The following is a 13432-nucleotide window of genomic DNA, read 5'->3' as shown; positions in this document are numbered from 1 at the left end:
ACCCTGTCTGTCCAGCTACTATACTGAACCCTGTCTGTCCAGCTACTATACTGAACCCTGTCTGTCCCAGCTACTATACTGAACCCTGTCTGTCCCAGCTACTATACTGAGCCCTGTCTGTCCCAGCTACTATACTGAACCCTGTCTGTCCAGCTACTATACTGAACCCTGTCTGTCTATACTGAACCCTGTCTGTCCAGCTGCTATACTGAACCCTGTCTGTCCAGCTACTATACTGAACCCTGTCTGTCCCAGCTACTATACTGAACCCTGTCTGTCTATACTGAACCCTGTCTGTCCAGCTACTATACTGAACCCTGTCTGTCCAGCTACTATACTGAACCCTGTCTGTCCAGCTACTATACTGAACCCTGTCTACCCCAGCTACTATACTGAACCCTGTCTGTCCAGCTACTATACTGAACCCTGTCTGTCTATACTGAACCCCGTCTGTCCAGCTACTATACTGAACCCTGTCTGTCCAGCTACTATACTGAACCCTGTCTGGCCCAGCTACTATACTGAACCCTGTCTGTCTATACTGAACCCTGTCTGTCCAGCTACTATACTGAACCCTGTCTGTCCAGCTACTATACTGAACCCTGTCTGTCCAGCTACTATACTGAACCCTGTCTGTCCAGCTACTATACTGAACCCTGTCTTCCCCAGCTACTATACTGAACCCTGTCTGTCTATACTGAACCCTGTCTGTCCCAGCTACTATACTGAACCCTGTCTGTCTATACTGAACCCTGTCTGTCCAGCTACTATACTGAACCCTGTCTGTCCAGCTACTATACTGAACCCTGTCTGTCCAGCTACTATACTGAACCCTGTCTGTCCAGCTACTATACTGAACCCTGTCTGTCCAGCTACTATACTGAACCCTGTCTGTCCCAGCTACTATACTGAACCCTGTCTGTCCAGCTACTATACTGAACCCTGTCTGTCCAGCTACTATACTGAACCCTGTCTGTCCAGCTACTATACTGAACCCTGTCTGTCCAGCTACTATACTGAACCCTGTCTGTCCAGCTACTATACTGAACCCGGCCTGTCCAGCTACTATACTGAACCCTGTCTGTCCAGCTACTATACTGAACCCTGTCGGTCCAGCTACTATACTGAACCCGGCCTGTCCTAAAGTCACCATGCAGTCCCAGAGCCCTTCAGAGTCAGACTGTGACCTCAGAGACAGAGAGCGAGGAGAGAGAGAGGATACAGAGGGAAAGAGAGAGAGGGGGAGAGAAGGAGAGGAGAGATGAGGCAGAGACGAGGGAGAGAGAGAAGGCAGAGAGAGGGAGAGGAAGTGCCCACCCACGTGCTTCTGATTCACCTGCATCTGCCATCTGTCTGAGCCCACAGAGAGAGGAGAGAGAGATGAGAGAGAGAGGTACTATCTACAATGAACAAAAATATAACCGCAACATGTAAAGTGTTGGTCCCATGTTTCATGAGCTAAAATAAAAGAGCCCAGAAATGTTCCATACTCACAAAAAGCTTATTTCTCTCAAATGTTGTGTACAAATTTGTTTCCATCCCTCTTAGTGAGCATTTATCCTTGCCAAGATAATCCATCCACCTGACAGGTGTGGCATATCAAGAAGCTGATTAAACAGCATGATCATTACACAGGTGCACCTTGTGCTGGGGACAATAAAAGGCCACTCTAAAATGTGCAGTTTTGTCACACAACACAATGCCACAGATGTCTCAAGTTTTGAGGTAGTGTGCAATTGGCATGCTGATTACAGGAATGGCAACCAGAGCTGTTGCCAGAGAATTTCATGTTCATTTCTCTACCATAAGCCGCCTCCAACATTTTGGCAGTATGTCCAACCATCCTCACAACCAAAGACCACGTGTATGGGGTCGTGTGGGCGAGCGGTTTGCTGATGTCAATGTTGTGAACAGAGTGCCCCATGGTGGTGGTGGGGTTATGGTATGGGCAGGCATAAGCTACGGACAACAAACACAATTGCATTTTATCGATGGCAATTTGAATGCACAGAGATACCATGATGAGATCTTGAGGCCCATTGTCGTGCCATTCATCCGCCGCCATCACCTCATGTTTTAGCATGATAATGCACAGCCGCATGTCGCAAGGATCTGTACACAAATCCTGGAAGCTGAAAATGTCCCAGTTCTTCCATGGCTTGCATGCTCACCAGACATGTCACCCATTGAGCATGTTTGGGATGCTCTTGATCGACGTGTATGACAGCGTGTTTCAGGTCTCACCAATATCCAGCAACTTCTCACAGCCATTGAAGAGGAGTGGGACAACATTCCACAGGCCACAATCAACAGCCTGATCAACTCTATGCGAAGTAGATGTGTTGCGCTGCATGAGGCAAATGGTGGTCACACCAGATACTGACTGGTTTTCTGATCCACACCCCTACCTTTTTTGTAAGGTATCTGTGACCAACAGATGCATATCTGTATTCCCAGTAATGTGAAATCCATAGATTAGGGCCTAATGAATTTATTTCAATTGACGGATTTCCTTATATGAATTGTAACTCAGTAAAATCTTTGAAATTGTTGCGTTTATATTTTTGTTCAGTATATACACTACCGTTCAAACGTTTGGGGTTACTTAGAAATGTCCTTGTTTTCGAAAGAAAAGCAATTTTTTTCCCATTAAAATAACATCAAATTGATCAGAAATACAGTGTAGACATTGTTAATGTTGTAGATGGCTATTGTAGCTGGAAACGGCTGATTATTAATGGAATATCTACATAGGCGTACATAGGCCCATTATCAGCAACCATCAGTCCTGTGTTCCAATGGCACGTTGTGTTTGCTAATCCAAGTTTATCATTTTAAAAGGCTAATTGATCATTAGAAAACCCTTTTGCAATTATGTTAGCACAGCTGAAAACTGTTGTGCTGATTAAAGAAGTAATAAAACGGGCCTTCTTGAGACTAGTTGAGTATGTGGAGCATCAGCAATTGTGGGTTCGATTACAGGCTCAAAATGGCCAGAAACAAATAACTTTCTTCTGAAACTCGTCAGTCTATTCTTGTTCTGAGAAGTTAAGGCTATTCCATGTGAGAAATTGCCAAGAAACTGAAGATCTCGTAACAACGCTGTGTACTACTCCCTTCACAGAACAGCGCAAACTGGCGCTAACCAGAATAGAAAGAAGAGTGGGAGGCCCCGGTGCACAACTGAGCAAGAGGACAAATACATTAGAGTGTCTAGTTTGAGAAACAGACGCCTCACAGGTCCTCAACTGGCAGCTTCATATATCAGACTGGCCAATAAAAATAAAAGATTAAGATGGGCTGTCTGAGATATGGCTTTTCTTTGCAACTCTGCCTAGAATGTCAGCATCCCGGAGTCGCCTCTTCACTGTTGACGTTGAGACTGGTGTTTTGCAGGAACTATTTAATGAAACTGCCAGATGAGGACCTGTGAGACGCCTATGTAGATATTCCACTAGAAATCAGCTGGTTCCAGCTACAATAGCCATTTACAACATTAACAATGTCTACACTGTATTTCTGATCAATTTGATGTTATTTTAATAGACAAAGAAATTGCTTTTCTTTCGAAAATAAGGACATTTCTAAGTGACCCCAAACTTCTGAACGGTAGTGTATATATACAGAGAGAAAGAGAGAGAGAGAGAGAGAGAGAGAGAGAGAGAGAGAGAGAGAGAGAGAGAGAGAGAGAGAGAGAGAGAGAGAGAGAGAGAGAGAGAGAGAGAGAGAAGAGAGAGAGGGGTGGGATTACGAAAGAGGTGATGGGTGATGACTCAACTAACAGAGGAGGGTGCATTTCGGTATAAATGAGGAATAACTCAGGCATGTCCAGCTGGGCAGCCTCCAGCATGTAGCATCTGATACCCTGCTGCTGCTGCATTCCTCCTCACACCCTCCTCTGGCTGGCTGGCTGGCTGACTCAACAATATTAGCATGTGCTGCCTGCTAGGCTAACAGGCGCTCTAGGGATGACTCAGTGATTCATAAAGACTTAGACAACAGCTTTTGTACTGTAGCCCAGCAGTATGTGAGCCCCAGCCCTGACACTTGACCACTGCATAATCTCACTTATCAACAACTACTGTACTTTGCAAATCCAATTTATGAGGCTGCTTGGAGACTGTTTTATCCTCCTAATCTAATGTGTCATAAACTCACAGATGAAGTCCCTCCTCTATAATCCACATAGAATAGAATGCAATAGAATAGAATAGAATGGAATGCAATGGAATGCAATGGAATGCAATGCAATGCAATAGAATAGAATAGAATAGAATAGAATGGAATGCAAAATAATAGAATAGAATGGAAATGAATTCAATAGAATAGAATAGAATAGAAATCTTCCTCAGAGCACCAACCTGCTAAACTGATATTGGTCTAGTGGATCCAGAGGCATAGTGAACATGATGAAGACAAGACTGTAAGCTTCTTCTACTCTAGGCTACTATCTCTGATCAAGTCCTGAGAGTGGGTTTTCTCTGTCATTCTGTAATCTGTTCAACGGGACATCCGTATTTAGGTCAGCCTAGTATTAAACTATCTGCCTGGCCCACTGACTGACCGTGTGTCTGTTTGTCCTGGCTGAATGCAGAGAAACACCACAGTAATAATACTGAAATCCCAGCAGAATCCTTCCACCATGGTACCTTGAATTGTGAAATTAAAACTCAATACATTTCTGCTTCATTTCTTTTCAGATTTGTATTCTGACTTCCAGAGAAATATATAGGCCTGAAGTGCATGAAAAGGAATCACCAAAATGTCCTTTCCCCCAATATAAAATATCTTAAATAATTAAATGCTTGTTTCTCAAACACCAATAATATTGAATGAAAGCTATAAACATCCTATAACAGCTGGGGTTATAATATTGTGCATGGCAGTCTACTGATTGTTCTCCTATCTGTTTACGAGGAACTGAATTGACAACAACCATTATTGCCAGAGTTTAGTGGTGTGCTATGCTACATCAATGAAGGAAAGCCTATAGGGTACGCCCCAAGCTCGCCCACCATAGGACAGTTACATATATGAACATTACATATTGCAGAAGTTTAGGCAAATAACGGGTTACAGGACAGCCCTGCCCAATGCGCCCTTGACGCATCCTCCTTCAATTTCACCTTGCCTCTCCTCAATGCCAAGCTGCAGGGTCCCCTCCCAAAATGAGATGCTACTTTCACAAAAGTCACTTGTTCACATTCATTTTTCAGAAACCTATTAAATGTAGCAAAGTGCAGACGTGTAAATATCCCGGGGGGAAATGAAGGCGTTCACTGGTCAAAAAGTGACTGCACATTACCCTCACACGCACCTCACTTCGACCATGATGAGTATGGAACTGCAGTACCAGACCAGCACTGGCAACTGACTATTCTGCATTGCGGTAGCAGACTCCGAAGCATTACAGTTATATCCCTGTCCTAGTCCGTTTTAAAATCCCTCATTGCAATCCCCTAATACCGGCTAAATCTAGAGACCCTATTCTACATGCATTATGCCCATGCCATGTCGGCCTTACCTGTGAAATAGAATGAAACGGTATGTCAAATTCTCCGCATAGCATGAACACCTGGATCAAAACCGCATTGTCCCACAACCAAGCGCGAGGAGCGGCGCGTGCGTCTCAACTTTTCTATTGGAGGAGAGCCTATGACTGGCGGTGATAGTTGGAAGCACGAGGAAGCGCATATCTGATCGCAATTGGATGAGGCGGATGCAGGGAGGATCCCAGCATTGCGCACCGGCGGCGGCATCTGTGCCTGCAATGCAAAGCCGACAAAGTAATCACATCAGCTTTCTGCTGTAGGCTAACATGATCAGTAGCCTACAATTTCGGAAATTATTTATTTGTAAAGATCTTTAAAATGTTCTCTGGGCACACTTGAATAATCATAATTCTGTTGAAACAAAGTGTACATTTACTGTCCCAATATGCTGCCATGTGCCATGCTTTTTAAATGATGCATTAATAACAAAAGGTTAACTTTATGAAACAGAGCATGATACCCATGTTTTAAAACAACAACAGCAGGCGCTTTAATTGAACAAATAGTATGTCCAGAAACATATGTGGAAGGTGTATGGAGGGGTGATGGGAGGAGAGAGGTGGTAGAGGTGGGTGGAGGGGTGATGGGAGGAGAGAGGTGGTAGAGGTGGGGGGAGGTGTGATGGGAGGAGAGAGGTGGTAGAGGTGGGTGGAGGGGTGATGGGAGGAGAGAGGTGGTAGAGGTGGGTGGAGGGGTGATGGGAGGAGAGAGGTGGTAGAGGTGGGGGGAGGGGTGATGGGAGGAGAGAGGTGGTAGAGGTGGGTGGAGGGGTGATGGGAGGAGAGAGGTGGTAGAGGTAGGGGGAGGGGTGATGGGAGGAGAGAGGTGGTAGAGGTGGGGGGAGGGGTGATGGGAGCTCTGTTGAGCTTTAGCTTGTTGATACTCTCTCTCCCTCTCTCTCCCTCTCTCTCTCTCACACACACACAATCTCAATCCCCCAGATGCTGTTATCCCCAGTGTGGTTAATCAGGGGGAGAGAAACAGAGAGAAAGAGCAGTTATATACAGCAGGATTAGATCAAAACAAATCTCCCTCTATATATTTGAGTCACTAGGGGGCAAAGTAGTCTAGTACTTCACTGGATAAACAGCCGTGCCATTCAGTCTCCAAACAAGCAAGCAAGCAAGTTTATTTATATAGCACAATTCATACATCGAAGCAATTCAATGTGCTTTACAAAGATATTTATCAAAAATAATGAAAACATCATAATAATAAAAATACAATAAAAAACAAACAAAAAAAAACATATAAAGATTAAAAATTAAAAATTAAAAATGGGATAAAAACATAGGACGCTATAAGGCTAAACAGTGTGGTTAAGTTTAAGTGCTCAGTCGTAGGCACGTGAAAAGAGACGTGTTTTTAACCTGGATTTAAAAATGGATACGTTTGGGGCACATCTAAGATCTTCTGGTAGTTTATTCCAGTTGTGTACAGCATCAGTGCTAAACCCAGCTTCTCCATGTTTAGTTTGGGCTCTGGGCTCTACTAGCTGACCTGTGTTCATGGATCTAAGAGCCCTGCTCGGTTTATATTCTTCAAACATATCAGACATGTACTCGGGTCCTAAACCATTCAAAGATTTATAAACTGAAAGCACCACTTTGAAATCAATTCTGTAACTGACTGGAAGCCAATGTAAAGATTTAAGAACCGCAGCTTTTTTACAGTCTTTTTAGGGAGTCCTGTTAAGAGGCCATTACAGTAGTCAACCCTACTAGAGATAAAAGCATGGATGAGCTTCTCTTGATCTTCTTGGGACACCAAGCCTTTGATTCTGGCTATATTTTTTAGATGATAGAATTCTGTTTTGGTGACCGCTTTGATATGACTGTTAAATGTGAGGTCTGAGTCTATCAGAACACCAAGATTACGCACTTGATCGCTGGTTTTAGGACCCGAGAATCCAGCTCTTTACTAATACTTGTTCTTTTATTTTTGTTGCCAAACACAATAATCTCAGTTTTATCTTGGTTTAATTGTAGACAATTTTGGTTCATTCAGGTATTTATGTGCTCTATACAGTGACACAGAGAGTCTATTGAGCTGTTGTCATACGGTTCGAGAGCCATATATATTTGAGTATCATCAGCATAGCTGCGGTAGTTAATGTTGTTGTTCTGTAAAATTTGGCCCAGAGGTAGCATATAGAGATTAAACAGAATCGGTCCGAGAACTGATCCCTGTGGAACTCCGCATGTCATAGCCACCCTATCAGATTCATGATTAACTCCGGCCATCTAGATAAGATCTGAACCAATCAAGGACTGTCCCGGAGAGTCCTACCCACTTTTCCAGCCTATCTATAAGTGTTCCATGATCGACAGTGTCAAATGCTGCACTGAGATCTAATAGAACCAGAACTGTTACTTTATCAGAATAAGTATTCAGCCGTATGTCATTTAAAACTTTAATCAGGGCCGTTTCAGTACTGTGGTGAGGTCGGAAGACAACCTTCTCAATGATCTTGGCTATAAAAGGGAGATTTGATACAGGTCTATAGTTGTTCATTATAGATGCATCCAGTGTTCTCTTTTTTAATAGGGGTTTAATGGCAGCTGTTTTTAGAGACGTTGGGAAAATGCCTGATTGCAGAGAGCTATTAACTATTTGCTGTAAGTCCATTGTTATAGAGTTAAAAATGGTTTTTAAAAAGTCTGATGGCAGTGTGTCGAGACAGCAAGTGGAAGCTTTAAGATGTCGAACTGTTTCTTCTAGGGATTTTTTGATCAATTGTATTAAAATGTGACATAATAACCAAGTTATGTCTTGGTGGTCGTGGTGACGGTACAGAGTCCTTTTTAGACTGAGCAGTTTTGATGGTCCGTCTTATACTTATTATTTTTTCACTAAAGAAACACGCAAATTCATTACATTTCACAGTGGACATGAGTTCTGATGGTATCTGCTTTATTGGGTTTGTAAGCTTGTCGACCATGACAAATAGAGGGCGGGTATTGTTGATATTCTTGTTGATCATTCCCGATAAATGTTGCTGTCTGGCCCTGCGTAACTCATTGTTGAAGCTACCAAGGCTTTGTTTATAGATGTCATAGTGAATTTGAAGTTTAGTTTTCCTCCACTTACGTTCCGCTTTCCTACATTCTCTTTTCAGGGCGCTTCACCATCATGGTGGTTCTCCGTGGTGTTTTCTGTTTGCTCATAGTGTTCTTTACCTTTACCGGTGCAACACGATCCATGACATTCAATATTTTGGCATTCAAATGATCCAGGAGTACATCAACTGACTCAGCACTTATTATTGGAGAGATAGCTATGGCTTCCATAAACTGAGCATTGATACTCTCATTAATGTACCTTTTCTTAACAGAAACTGAGTTTACTGGAACATTCGGGGTGATAAGTGATTCAAAAAAGACACAGAAATGATCAGACAGGGCCATGTCTTTAACCATGACAGAGGAAATATCGAGACCTTTAGAGATAACCAGTTCTAAAATGTGGCCTTGAGTGTGTGTGCGCTCTTTCACATGTTGAGTGAGATCAAAAGTGTCAAGTAGTGCAAAAAGTTATTTGGCATTATTGTCTGTACAATTATCTATGTGGATGTTAAAATCCCCTGTAATAATAAACAAGTTATAATCAACTGATATAACAGAGACTAGTTCAGCAAAATCATCAATAAAATGTGCAGAATATCGTGAAGGTCTGTAAATGGTTAAAAACAAAATTTTGGGGGTACAGAGGTATTCAAAATAAATAAAATTACCTAGTGGATTTTCTTAGCACTGGAATGTATCTTTGAATAGGGCAGCCACTCCTCCTCCTTTCCTACCATTTCGACACGTATTCATATAGCCACATGTTTCAGGTGCTGTCTCGTTAAGAATGGCAGCACTACAGTCTTCTGTTAGCCATGTGTCAGTGAGAAACATAAAATCTAGGTTGTAGGATATTATAATGTCATTTACCAAGAATGATTTGTTGGCGAGAGATCTGATATTAAGTAAAGCCAGCTTAATAGATATAATAGGGGTTCCTGGACTAGTAGGTTGACGTGTCACAGTTAACAGATTATACAAGTTTACTTTATAGGGTGCATGATCACGATTCCTTCTATTTCTAAACAAGGTACATTGGACAAGGCCTTGCTTTTGCATATTAAACAATAACATGTTACAAAGAACCTTGCATATCTCCAGGTATACATTTAGAATCTATTGAAACAATACACAGGTATTCATGTTTCATATAGAATATAAATTAATCCATCAAAAATGAGGGCTGAAATAAAAATGAGGAATAAATCAGTCTGAGGTGAAATTCTGAAACCAACATTTATTTTTTTCATTTTAAAATACAAAATATTTAGCAATATTATATTATAGAGTAAACCATTTGACAGCCTTTCATGCTCTTCGTGTAGCTTCAACATTTACCAGAATGTCCTACTATATCATATCATATATTATTTCCTATAGTCACCAGTCACCAGGGTTTCCACACTGCATCCTGCTATTCAGTCAGTCTATTCGTGAGTCTCAGTGGATGAGCATGTCATTTGTAAAATTTAGATTTTTTGATTTTTTTTCTCGTCTTCTCCTCCTCCTCTCCTCCTCCTCTCCTCCTCCTTACCCCATTAACATTTGAGCTAGCAAAAGTAGTAACCTGACAATTTTGAAAAACAGTTGCACAGCAAATGAAAGAGTGAAAACAGTTAAAGGTCTCTCTCGCACCCATCATGCAATGCACCCAACACACCTTGCTTCAAATCCCCATGATGCTAGTTGATCAGGTCAAGCTCTCGTCTGGCGTCTCTATCATAACTCTCGACCCAAAACATCTACAGTCAGGCCAAGCTCTTGTCTGGCGTCTCTATCATAACTCTCGACCCAAAACATCTACAGTCAGGCCAAGCTCTCGTCTGGCGTCTCTATCATAACTCTCGACCCAAAACATCTACAGTCAGGTCAAGCTCTTGTCTGGCGTCTCTATCATAACTCTCGACCCAAAACATCTACAGTCAGGCCAAGCTCTCGTCTGGCGTCTCTATCATAACTCTCGACCCAAAACATCTACAGTCAGGCCAAGCTCTCGTCTGGCGTCTCTATCATAACTCTCGACCCAAAACATCTACAGTCAGGCCAAGCTCTTGTCTGGCGTCTCTATCATAACTCTCGACCCAAAACATCTACAGTCAGGCCAAGCTCTCGTCTGGCGTCTCTATCATAGCTCTCGACCCAAAACATCTACAATCAGGCCAAGCTCTATTTACATATTACAACAAAATATCTACACACAGAACGCAGACACAATTGGAAACTAAAAACTTGATGCAAGTTATGAAAAACTAGATCATGGAAATCTGGAACATTCTCTTGAAAAGCTCCCTCCGTCTTCCAGATAACATATGGAACAGTTTATCTGTCAAGATGGGGTAGACCGCTTCGCACAACAGCTCAACAGGCTGTCATCATCGCAGAAGGGGAGAAATAGAATACATCACACACACACACACACACACACACACACACACACACACACACACACACACACACACACACACACACACACACACACACACTTCATTCCTATAGATTATCCAAGCCCACTGACTACTGGGTGTAGGCTATACACTGAACTTCAAGGTTGCTCTCTGAGTTAGAGCAAAACGTGACAACATACACATATAAACGTTTAGATGCAAAAACCATTGACATTTTCCAATGAAACAAGCAACATTTCATTCCTTATGATGAATAGGTAAAACAAACTTGTTTCCACATTCAAAATCTTCCATACCTTTCAACCCCCTACATTTCATATAATCTGTTTTAAGTTCTAGCAGTAGTTCATCCATCCTTAATGGCAGTTAACCAGAGAGTTAAACAATAGGCTGCATCTGAAATGACACCCTATTCCCCATAGCACACTACTTTTGACCTGGGAATGGAACCCTATTCCCATTTCCAGTACACTACTTTTGACAAGGGCACCCTATTTGGTGCACTACTTTTGACCAGAGCCCTATCCGCCCTGGTCCAAAGTAGTGCACTACATAGCGGAACAGGGTGCCATTTCAGATGCACCGTAGGTTGGCAGTAGTTTAGTTTAGTGCTGCTGGTCTGGTCCGTAATCTCTCCTCTAGGTGTGACGCTGAGAGGAGATGTTGAGAGATGAGACTATGGATGATGATAGTCTAGTCTCCTGTGGTGTTGGTTAGTGATGCATTTCTTTAGGTTAGTAAATCATCTATTTAGGCTGAACCTATACATGGACCCATAACAACTGTACTGGATTGGAACCATAGAAACAGAATGATGGAATGAATGTCATTCTATTTCTGTGTATTAGAACCAGGTTCTGCTCTGTGTATTAGAACCAGGTTATGCTCTGTGTATTGGAACCAGGTTATGCTCTGTGTATTAGAACCAGTTTCTGCTCTGTGTATTGAAACCAGGTTCTGCTCTGTGTATTGGAACCAGGTTCGGCTCTGTGTATTGGAACCAGATTCTGCTCTGTGTATTGGAACCAGGTTATGCTCTATGTATTAGAACCAGTTTCTGCTCTGTGTATTGAAACCAGGTTCTGCTCTGTGTATTGGAACCAGGTTCTGCTCTGTGTATTGGAACCAGGTTCTGCTCTGTGTATTAGAACCAGGTTCTGCTCTGTGTATTGAAACCAGGTTCTGCTCTGTGTATTGGAACCAGGTTATGCTCTGTGTATTGGAACCATGTTCTGCTCTGTGTATTGGAACCAGGTTCTGCTCTGTGTATTGGAACCAGGTTCTGCTCTGTGTATTGGAACCAGGTTATGCTCTGTGTATTGGAACCAGGTTATGCTCTGTGTATTAGAACCAGGTTATGCTCTGTGTATTGGAACCAGGTTATGCTCTGTGTATTGGAACCAGGTTATGCTCTGTGTATTGAAACCAGGTTCTGCTCTGTGTATTGAAAGCAGGTTATGCTCTGTGTATTGGAACCAGGTTCTGCTCTGTGTATTAGAACCAGGTTCTGCTCTGTGTATTAGAACCAGGTTATGCTCTGTGTATTGGAACCAGGTTATGCTCTGTGTATTGGAACCAGGTTATGCTCTGTGTATTGGAACCAGGTTATGCTCTGTGTATTAGAACCAGGTTATGCTCTGTGTATTGGAACCAGGTTATGCTATGTGTATTGGAACCTGGTTATGCTCTGTGTATTGGAACCAGGTTCTGCTCTGTGTATTGAAACCAGGTTATGCTCTGTGTATTTGAACCAGGTTCTGCTCTGTGTATTAGAACCAGGTTCTGCTCTGTGTATTGGAACCAGGTTCTGCTCTGTGTATTGGAACACGGTTCTGCTCTGTGTACTGGAACCACAGTTCTGCTATGTGGATGAGAGGATGTGTGTGGGTATGAATCTAGAACTCAGGCTGTTCTTTACAAAGGCACTATTAATCGTGCTGAAGGGTTCTCTGGTTCTGCACCGCCTGTATCAGGATCCAGACCTGGCTCAGAATAGTTTGATTTCGCAAGAAAACAAATACTTTACTATTTTGACATAGGTCTGCTCTGAGAACTGCAACAGGAACATAGCACTGCTTGACTGTTCTCTCTCTCTCTCTCTCTCTCTCTCTCTCTCTCTCTCTCTCTCTCTCTCTCTCTCTCTCTCTCTCTCTCTCTCTCTCTCTCTCTCTCTCTCTCTCTCTCTCTCTCTCTCTCTCTCTCTCTCTCTCTCTCTCTCTCTCTCTCTCTCTCTCTCTCTCTCTCTCTCTCTCTCTCCCTCCATGTTCAGCACACAAGGCAGGAGAGTGGAAATGCAATGCTGTTGAACTATGCTGGGTGGTGGCCATGTTATAGAAAAGGGCAACATGTTGATCAATGTTTGTTCCATGATCAGAGAGGCTGTATGCAGTCTCAGCTGAGTGTGTGGTGA

Source organism: Coregonus lavaretus (assembly GCF_964263955.1).
Source record: "Coregonus lavaretus genome assembly, contig: HAP1_SCAFFOLD_545, whole genome shotgun sequence".
Taxonomy (NCBI): domain Eukaryota; kingdom Metazoa; phylum Chordata; class Actinopteri; order Salmoniformes; family Salmonidae; genus Coregonus; species Coregonus lavaretus.
Note: the sequence above shows the minus strand (reverse complement) of the source record.